Source organism: Suricata suricatta, chromosome 3, assembly GCF_006229205.1.
Source record: "Suricata suricatta isolate VVHF042 chromosome 3, meerkat_22Aug2017_6uvM2_HiC, whole genome shotgun sequence".
NCBI classification, from domain to species: Eukaryota; Metazoa; Chordata; class Mammalia; order Carnivora; family Herpestidae; genus Suricata; species Suricata suricatta.
This window is the reverse complement of record NC_043702.1, coordinates 123,729,575-123,739,891: the sequence shown is the minus strand read 5'-3', so window position 1 is coordinate 123,739,891 and position 10,317 is coordinate 123,729,575.

The following is a 10,317-nucleotide window of genomic DNA, read 5'->3' as shown; positions in this document are numbered from 1 at the left end:
AATGATTCCTACTAAACTTGATAAAATAGGATTTTTACTCAAAATAATTAAAAGCATTATTTTCCTGAAATGTGTTGGATTTATTTTCTTAAACAAAGATGTTACTATTTATTACACTTTGCATTTTTATGTTAGCATGCTGTTAAGTCAACCCTTGGCTGTTTCAGAGCTTACAGTGAATAATTCGACTCTTTCTCTTTGGTAAACAGTTCATTGTGTCCTAAAATTTGGGGGGTGGTCAGAAAGCGCCTTTGCCAAGGGGTTTTCCTCGGAGCCTTAGGTGCTGAGGTTCCTTTGGTTGATGATCAGTATCCGTTTCTCCTTTTACCCACTGATTGTGAGTTTTGTCTTCATCATTTGATACCATATAAAAACATATCTGTATTCAGGTAAGATCCAGTTAGAGGAAAGTCAACTCTTTTTCATAATAGGTGCGGGAGATTCCTTCACCTTTGAATGTGAAGACTAGGTCTCTGTTATGGTCATACTGACCACCAGAGGGCACTGTAGACCATTTTTATTGAGCCTCGAGTTTCTGGTTTCTGGTTTCTTGGGAGATGTGGATCAGGTCCTTAGGGAATGACACCCTGGACTGGGTTGTGGGTGGATGGATGGCCTTGATGAGATGACACTGGGGTAAAGGCAGCCCAGCATGGGCAAGAGGAAAAGCAGATGGTTGGTCTGCTGCTGCTAGGCTTTCATGAATTTATCACTCCATGTCATTTGCTTTGGATCCCCTTCTACTCCACCTGCAGCAAAAGAGGGACAGCATCCCTGCCTTAACTGGATAGGGAATGAGTGTATCAAATGGGACTGGCTCTTTGGCACAGAGAGCAAGGCAGGCCTTAATCAAGAAAAGAGAGAAGAGGGGCACCTGGGTGGCTCAGTTGGTTAAGTGTCTAACTTTGGCTCAGGTCATGATCTCGCAGTTTGTGGGTTTGAGCCTCACATTGGGCTCTGTGCTGACAGCTTGGAGCCTGCAGCCTGCTTCAGATTCTCTCTCTCTCTCTCTCTCTCTCTCTCTCTCAAAAATAAATACTAAAGAATAAAAGTAGAGAAGGAGTGGCAGCAGAGCCTAATCCCTGATGGCTGTGTTTGGCAAATGTTGTCTTGGCTTTGGATCTGTGCTTAGCAGGTCAAGGCTGTTTGTCTTTACCAAGACATGGCCAATAGCTGGCGTTTCTCTGGCTTCGAGTCTGGGTTCAGATTCCTTGGAGCCATGTAGTGGGGTGGGGGGAAATCCTTTATGAAATGAGGCAGGGCTCAATGAAATCAATGCATAAATCATCTGACTTGAGGTTGTTAATGTTATGGTTCCCTTCTTAGTAATATTCAGACTGAAGGTCATGAGCAGAGTCAACCTTCCTACAGTGGGACAGGTTTTCAGTTTTAGTAATGAAAAGAGTAACATTCTACTTGTGCAAAGCTGGTAGGTCAGTATTTTTTAGGGGAATTCCAAACTGTTACCTCAGAGCAGGTCTTGATACATTTTCATCTGACAAGACCATTATAATTTAAGTGCTTTTTGGAATCAAAGGAGGTATAAACGAATAAAACTTTATCTTTTTCTTAATTTTTTCCTTAGTATTTATTGTAAGATATATATCTGTATGGAAAATTTTTTAAGTTTAAAAATTTATAATCTCACCAGCCAGCATGGCTGCTAATATTTTGATGTTTTCTTCCAGTTTATGTGTCCATGAAATATTCAAATGTAATTAAGATCATGCTGTATATTGACGATGTGTCACACTTGTTTCACTTAATCATAAGCTTGTTATGTTACCAGAAACCATTCATGAGCACGACTTAGAATGGCTGCCGACTATTCCGTTAGATCAGGGTCCTCTGGTACTGAGTAATGGTCTGTATTAGTGCTCTGTTTCTAATGACAGGAGACCTCGTCAAGGTAGTTGAAGCAAAAAGAGGAGTTCATTGATCTTAAAATATTCCTTTAGAACTCGGTCTTCATCTCCTGTCTCCTCTTTCCACCGTGTTGCTTTTAGTTGCAATTTAATCTTCCAGCAAAGAGGACACATCTTTCCCAGTGAGAGAGCTGTTCGTGAATAATTCTTGTGTAGGAATGGGCTGCTCCCATGGGCTGAGCTGGGTCCTGCGATTGGGGAATCAGACCACACACTGGGAGAATTTTGAAGCAGGGTTCCTGAAAGGAAAGGAAAAGTTAGGTTAACTAAAGGGACACTGGACAGACAGAAGCTAAGGACTGTTTTCACTTTCTCCAGTTTTTTAAATGTTGAACACGAGCAGGGCAGAGAGAGGGAAAGAGAATCCCAAACAGGCTCTGCACTATCGGCACAGAGCCCAATGTGGGGCTTGAACTCCTGAACCATGAGATCATGACCTGAGCTGAAGTCAAGAGTCAGATGCTTAACCAACTGAACCACCCAGGCGCCCCTCATTCTCCAGTTTTTGAACATTTAAGTGACTTCCAACTCCTCCCTGGTGTAAAAGAAAGCTCTTTATGCACAGAGTATATTCCACATCTCTTGTTTATTTCCTTAGAGAGATTCCAGCCTTAGAATTCCCAAGCCAAGAGCTGTCAGTATTTGTTCCAAATTGCTCCTAAGAATTTATATCAATTTCAGTTAGTCCCACAAACAGTGTGGGATAGTGCGCACCCAGGACACCGAGTTTGATACGTAAAAATAACATTGTTTTATTTTAATTGACTTCTCTTAGGTTATTGGTTACATTGGACGTTTAAAAACTCAAATATTAGTTGCTTTTTTTTGCTTCAAATATCAATTGGTAACCCATGAGTTTTCTCAAAAATAAAAGTGATGATTGTTACAGGACCTCATTTTACAAAATAAGTTCATATACAGCTGTTCATCTCATCCTTGCAACAAGCCCAAGACATATATGGGACACACATTATTTTCCTTCCTTCAGGGAGGGGATTGGAGTCCCCAGAGGGTTAGCTTGGGGGCGTTCACACCATTGCACATCAGACTGGGTCCTTAGTTCTGTCTCTAAGAATCCAGTGACCCCCTCAGTGGCTGGTTCAAATGGGTCCGTTGAAGGAGTATCTCATCACTGGTGTGTGGCATAGAAATGGCAAAGGTCACACGTCAGAAGAATGCATGTTTCACAGGTAGCACACTGACATTTGGGGGGCAGGCAGTGTCAAGTACAGGAAAGGGTGTGAACTCTGAAGCCAGAGGGCTGTGCTCAAGTCCTGACTCAACCACTTAGCTGAGTGGCTTCGGCAAGTGTGCTGCTTGAGGTCCCCTCTGTGGGTCGGGGATCATGATTCCTATGAGGGGTGTTGGCCATTGGCACTGGTTAACTCTGTCACAGCGTGGGATGGCCCGAGGCCACCATTACATGGATGAGCTGGTCAGCCTGTGGAGAAGCAAGGAACCTACCATTTTCTTGGTAACAACACTGCCAGAAGGTCACACCTGTCATGTGTCAGTCACTGGCCTCCACTGTGCACTAGGGGGAGACACCGCCCCCCACCATGTGCTGGGTGTGTGCCGTGTCCAAGCACAGGAGAGGGGGGCAGCCCTGGGGTCCTGTGGTGAAACCTGGTGAGAGGTCAGGCCCCCCAGGGCCAGGAGCTAGAAGAGCCTGGTGTGAACAGCAGTGGCTGGAGGTCCCCGTGGAGCTGCAGTGAAGTCCAAGGAAGGTTGCCCAGAGCAGGGACATCCTGGTCAGTTTTTCCATCTCAGGGCCAGACCAGCTGCTCTGCTGAAGTTCAAGGCCCCTGCTTGTCTATTTTAACTACCTTACCTTTCCCTTAAGCTGGTGACCATCCTGAGGAGCTGTCAAGGTCTAGTTGGGGACCCACCTGTTCCTGCCCAGCAGTCCCTAGAAGTGAGCTCCCTCTGACTTACTCCTGGAGCAGGACACAGGCCTGTATTGGTTGGGGGAGGTCCCCAGGGCCAGGCTGGGCTGAGAGAGGACTTCCTAGCTGCCAGCTGCCTCTGTCCCATGCAAGCTCAGTTGGTCCTTCCTTTTTGCAAAAGAGCAAAATGCAGGCCGTGTGAAACCTGAGCCTCTAGTGTGATCAGACAGGGTAGAGCCCTGCAAACCTGCGGTAAACCATGAAGATCTAATTGGCTTTATTGAATGATTCCTGAATGAGGCAGCATCTAGTCCAGCAAAAAGAGGGGAGCTCCCAGGGGCTCTACAGACAGGGGGGCTTCTTATCCGCAGGAGGGGGCAGTGACAACGACAGAGTGGATTACCTTGTCTTTCCTTGAGGGGAGCAAAAGGGCCTACGGGGCAGATAGCCTCACTGGTGCTGACCCGAAAATTCCAGACTGACCAGTTAATGTTATGTTCGTGGAGAAGGTTGAAACAGCAGTTAGGTTAGGTATTAAGCCTTGTTCTGGTGATGTGACTCCATTTTGGGTCTGGTGTGTGTGTGTGTGTGTGTGTGTGTGTGTGTGTGTGTGTGTGTGTGTTTTAACACCCTTATCTGGAAACCTGGATGCAAAACCTACCATCTTCCTGCCTGCTCCTTGGGTCTAAGTGGTGCAGGGCTAGATGACAGCTGGCAGGGCTGGGAGGGGAGGGCCCTGCAGGGGTAGTCATATGTAAATATCATTTGTCCCTTTCCTCTTATAATTTTTTTAATGTTTATTTATTTATTTATCTTTTGAGAGAGAGATAGAGCACGAGTGGCAGAGGGCCAGAGAGAGAGAAGGAGACATAGAATCTGAAGCAGCTCCAGGCTCTGAGCCATCAGCACAGAACCCAATGCCGGGCTTGAACTCACGAACCAGGAGATCGTGACCTGAGCTGAAGTTGGATGCTTAACCAACTGAGCCACCCAGGCACCCCTCCTCTTTTCTTTTTAAAGACAGGAAGAAGAAAGTACCTTAGTTTTTAAGTACTTGCGATCACAAACACAAATAAAGTGCTTCGATTACAAACGGAAATGAAGACAACCACTTTTTATCCAACGAATACTTACTGACCTTCAAGGCCTGGCACCAGGCAGCCCTTGAGACCTGCTTTTCTGGCAGAGGAGCCCACACACCCCTATTATTTCTCAGGATGTTTTCCAGTCTTAAGTAATAAAAAATCCACGTCAAAGCTCAGCGCATCCGTCTTCAAGCTGCGGACACCAAGGTTCAGAGAGGTAAAGTGATCTAGTTGAAACCACCCAGCAAGGTAGGGCAAAATGGGGACCCTCTCCTGGGTACGGGCCTTCCCATGGCTGCAGCTGTTTGCAGCACCGCACTGAGGGCAAGGCCGTCTGAGAGAGCCAGAGGAGGGGATAAGTCATAGGACCTTGTGGAGCATATCCCCCACGATGGGGACTGTCACCTCCCCTGAAAGGTGGAAAAGGAAACCACGTTTTCCCAACATCTATTCTGGGCACATAACGTATTTTACTCCTCCTTCAATCATCCGACGAGGAGCGCATGGTTGGCCAGCGCATGGTAGGACTGGATTTGAACCCGAGTCTCATGTTCTTCCATCCCTGTGGACCAGAACCCTGAAAACCTGAGTTAGAGTCCTGCTTGGGCCACTTTACCAGCCTTGTGACCTTGAGCAAATTACTTCATTTTCTTGAGTCTTGGCTTCCTTAACTATAAAATGGGAACTGTACACCAATATTGACTACCTTGCTGAGTCAGAGTCAGAATGAAGGCTAAATATGGCATATATGTGAGAGCGACACAGGGATGTGAGGTCTCCATTGAAGTGGAAGTTCTTTTTTTCTATGGAAACTCCTTGACTAGTGACAGCAATGTGCAGTTACTTAGAATTCATCTCCTCCCCTGATAGCAGCTGTTTAATTTTACTCACATCCCGGCTTGTTATCACCATCTCTTGCCACCTTTTAAAATCTTTTAGGGGCACCTGGGTGGCTCAGTCAGTTAAGCCTCCAGCTTTGGCTCAGGTCATGATCTCACAGTTCGTGTTGACAGCTCAGAGCCTGGAGCCTGCTTTGGATTCTGTGTCTCCCTCTCTCTGGCCCTTCCCACTCACACTCTGCCTCTCTCAAAAATAAATAGACATTTAAAAATATTAAAAAAAGATAGCAGCCACATATAATCTTCACAGAGGAAGAAGGAAGGAGCATCTTTTCTTATAGCTCCTCTTTGGGATCGTGAGATGGCCTCCAAAATTTCCACACTTTGGTGTATATGCCCTGTACAATCTCCTTATTTATGGAAAGAGCCCGTGAATATGATATCACTCCTGCAATGATATGATGTTATCCTGGGTGAGCCTGACCTAACCAGGTGAACCCTGGTCTTCTCAAGCTGCTTGCAGAAGTGAAAGATGGGCTCTGGTTGGCCCAGGAGAATGTACCTATGGGGCCTTATTCAAGGAGGTGCAGGTGTTCTCTGGGCTCTGAAAGCAGTCCTGGCCAATAGTTCGCAAGAAAGTGGGGGCCTCATTTCCATATTTGCAAGGAAATAGATTTTGCCACGGACCTTAGAACAGGTTCCTGAACCTCAGCTGAGAACTGCATGAGTTCAGCCTCACAGGAACATGAGCAGCGAATCCAGTCATGCCGTGCCTGAACTTCTGACCTAGGATGCTGTGAAATAATGTTTGTGTTGTTTTAAGCCACCAAGTTTCTGATACTCTGTTATGCAGCAATAAAAAGCTAATGCAGCTTCCAAAAATCTCAGTGTCTAAGTTAGGATCATTTGGTGGCAAGCAACAGGAACTCACTCTGAATAATTTAAGCAAAAAGGAAATTTATCAGGCTGGTGTTCATAGAGTCAGAGAACACGAGCCGCTCCTGGGATGGGCCCAAACAGGGGAAGTGAACAGGCACTGTTTCATCCTTTCAGGATGTGAATTCCAGTGAGAACGCAGCTGATCTGCTTTAGCTGATGCCTCACCAAGACTGTAACCGAGGGAGAGTAGTTGATTCTTCAAAGCAAAATTGGAGTGACATCAACATCCCTTGTTAATGTATGGCGTCCGTCCAAGCACAAGAGTGTCCTTGTGGGAGCCATGGGACCCAGCACCGTATGCCAGGGGGCCTGAGAGGAGTCTTGCCCACCTGTGCCTCAGGTACCGGGCAGAGAGATCTCAGTCCTCGCTGTGGACCCGACAGTGGTCCATGAACCAGCTCCTATCAGCCGTCATCCGGGAGCCCCTGGAAAACACCACCTCAGACAATCAAAGCAGAGCCTTTGAGGAAGTCCAGACACAGAGGAGAAGTTGCACCACTCTACTGGAAATCCAACAAAAAATATGAGTTTGGGGACCTCAGGTGGGTAAGAGAAACAGCTTAAATTTCTTTGCATCGTCCCGCCCCTGAGGTGGCACAGCCCAGGGCCAAGATCTCTTGGCCCCTATGATTTCTCCTGGGGGGGAAGTGGGAGCATAGGAGTGAGCGCTGGGCTTTCCCAGCAGTGCGGGAAGCACTTACAGAGGCTCGCTTCTCTCGGTCCATCCAGACGACCAAATTATGAGCTACACGACTGGAGGTGGGGGGCGGGAAGGGACTGGGCGAGTGGCAGAGAGGACACTTGGAGGGCGTTAAACGGATGTGAATCTTCCTGCTTTGTGGATTCCATCAAGAAGCCAGCCCATGAGCCGCTGAGATGGCTTGCCTGTAGGTCCCCCCGGCTGATTCACAGACACCCTGGTGTTCTAGATGCCTCCCCACACACCTGGCTGCCTGATGGCCGCAGTGTGGGCAGAGTGGGCAGACTGCCAGGAGAGTGCACAGAAGGCCAGCCTGAATCCGTGGACCAGGGAGTGACCACAAACTAGAGCTTTAGCACCGTCTTTGGGAAAGTGAAAGGGAGGCTGTCAGCAGGTGGCCTGGTGCGTCACAAGAGAGAAAGCGTTTATGAGAGAAGGGCTTTATGAATTCTGCCACAGGAGGGAGCGAGGAGTGTGCACAGGACGGACATATCTGCAGAAGGTTTGGGAAAGTCTCAGGATCCCCAGCACAGCTGATGGAAGATATTTCCCCCCAAGGCAGTGAGTAAAGACTGGAGGGGGTCACGGCTACTTCAGATGTGAAGACAGCAGCACAAAACTCCAGGGAGCAGGAAACATCACTGAAACATGACAGCCCCAAAGGACCACAATGATCTTCCAGTATCTGATTCCAAAGGCATGGAGAGCTGTGTTTTACCAAAAGTTTCAAAATAGATTTTTAAGGAAGCTCATTGAGCTACAAGAACAATTCAGGAAATCAGTAAAATGATACATAAACACAATGAGATGTTTAACAAAGAGAAATTAAAAAAATAAACAGAAACGCTGGAGCTGAAGAATACAATGAATGAAAAATACAATAAAGAGCCTCAACAGCAAAATAGGTTGAACAGAAAAAAAAAACAGAATTTGCGTGTTGGAAGAGGAGAACTTTGAAATGATCCAGTCAGAGAACAAAGAGAAAAAATGAAAAAGTGGAGAAAGTCTATGTGATCCATGGGATACCAGCAAAAAAAACCAAAATCAAAAGAAAGAAAACAAAATAAAACAAAGCAAAAAAAAAAACAAAACAAAACCCCACCCAATTTGCAAATTATTGGAGTCCCAGAGGAAGAGAAGGAGAGGGGACAGAAAGTTTACTGAAAGAAATATTGGCCAAGAACTTTCCAAATCTGGAGAGAGATTTGGATATCCAAGTTTATGAAGCTCATAGGTCATAAAAGAAACTCACATTTAAAGAGATCTCTGAGAATCATCACAGTAATACTGTGAAAAGGAAAAGATAAAGAGCATCTCAAAAACAAGAGAAAAGCAGCTTGTAACTTATAAAGGAACTTTTATAAATTCATCAGCAGAGAACTTACAGGCAGGGAGAGAGTAGGGTGATATATTCAAAATGCTGAAAGAAAAAACTACCAGCCGACAGTACTCTATCCAGCAGTTAACCTTTAGGCATGAGAGAGAAATAAAGATTTCCCCAAACAAAAGCCGAGGGAGTTCACCACCAGGAGACCTGCCATAGGAGAGATGCTAAAAGGGGTCCTTCAAGCTGAAACTAGTAACGTGAAACATATAGAAATGTACAACACACTAGTTAAGGTAAGTGTATAAGTCAAATTCAGAATACCTTAGTACTGTATTATGGTGTTGTGTTAACCACTTAATTCTAGTATAAAGGTTAAAGGACAGAAGTATTAAAAATAAATATAGCTATAATAATTTTAATAAATACACAATATAAAAATGGGTCAATTGTGACATCAAAAACATAAAAGAAGGGGTGCCTGAGTGGCTCAGTTGGTTAAGCGTCTGACTCTTGATTTTGGCTCAGGTCATGATCTCATGGTTTGTGGGACCAAGCCCTGTGTCAGGCTCTGCTCTCCCTCACTCTCTCTCAAAATAAAATAATAATAATAATAACAGAAAAAGGGCGAGCAAAAGGATAGAATTTTTGTACGTGATTGAAGTTGTTACTAGTGTAAATTAAACTGTTATGCCTAAAAGATGTTTTAAGTGTCATGATAAACACAAAACAAAAATCTATAGTAGCTTCTCAAAAGATAAGGAGGAGGGTGTCAAAGCTTACCACCACAGAAAGTCATCAGTTCACAAAGGAAGGATCTGAGAGAGGAAGAAGGATCAAAGGAACTACAAACCAGCCAGAAAACAAGTCATAAGATGACATTAGTATCAATAATGAACTCTAAGTGTAAATGAATTAAAGTCTTCAATCAGAAAACAGAGAATGGCTGGATGAATTAAAAAAAAAAAATCAAGACCCAACTATATGCTGCCTATAAGAGGCTCATTTCAGTTTTAAGGGCTTAAAGTGAAGGGATAGAAAAAGATGTTCCATGCAAGTCAAAACCAAAAGAGAGCAGGGTTACACAGATATAAGTTACACTTACATCTGACAAAAGAGACTAAGCCAAAAAATGTAACAAAGATGAAGAAGATCATTACATAATAACAAAGGGGTTATTTCTTCAAGAGGATATAAGAGTCACAAATGTGTACACATCCAATGTCAGAGCACCTAAATATGACTAAGTAGGTTACTAAGAGTCCAATAGCTTGCTTTCAACAACAGACAGATCATTCAGACAGAAAGTCAATAAGGAAATACTGGATTTGAACCGTACTTTTGACCAAATGAACCTATCACATGTATGCAGAACATTCCATCCAGCAGTAGAATATACACATTCTTTTGAAGTGCACCTGGAACATTCTCCAGGATAGATCATATGATAGGTCACAAAACAAATCTTAGCAAACCTAAGAAGGTCAAAATCAAACCAAGTGTCTTTACTGATGACAATGGTATAAAACCAGAAATCAAATAGAAGAAAGCTGGAAAATTCACAAACATGTGGAAACTTAACAACATACTCCTGCACTACTAATGGATCGAAGAAAAAA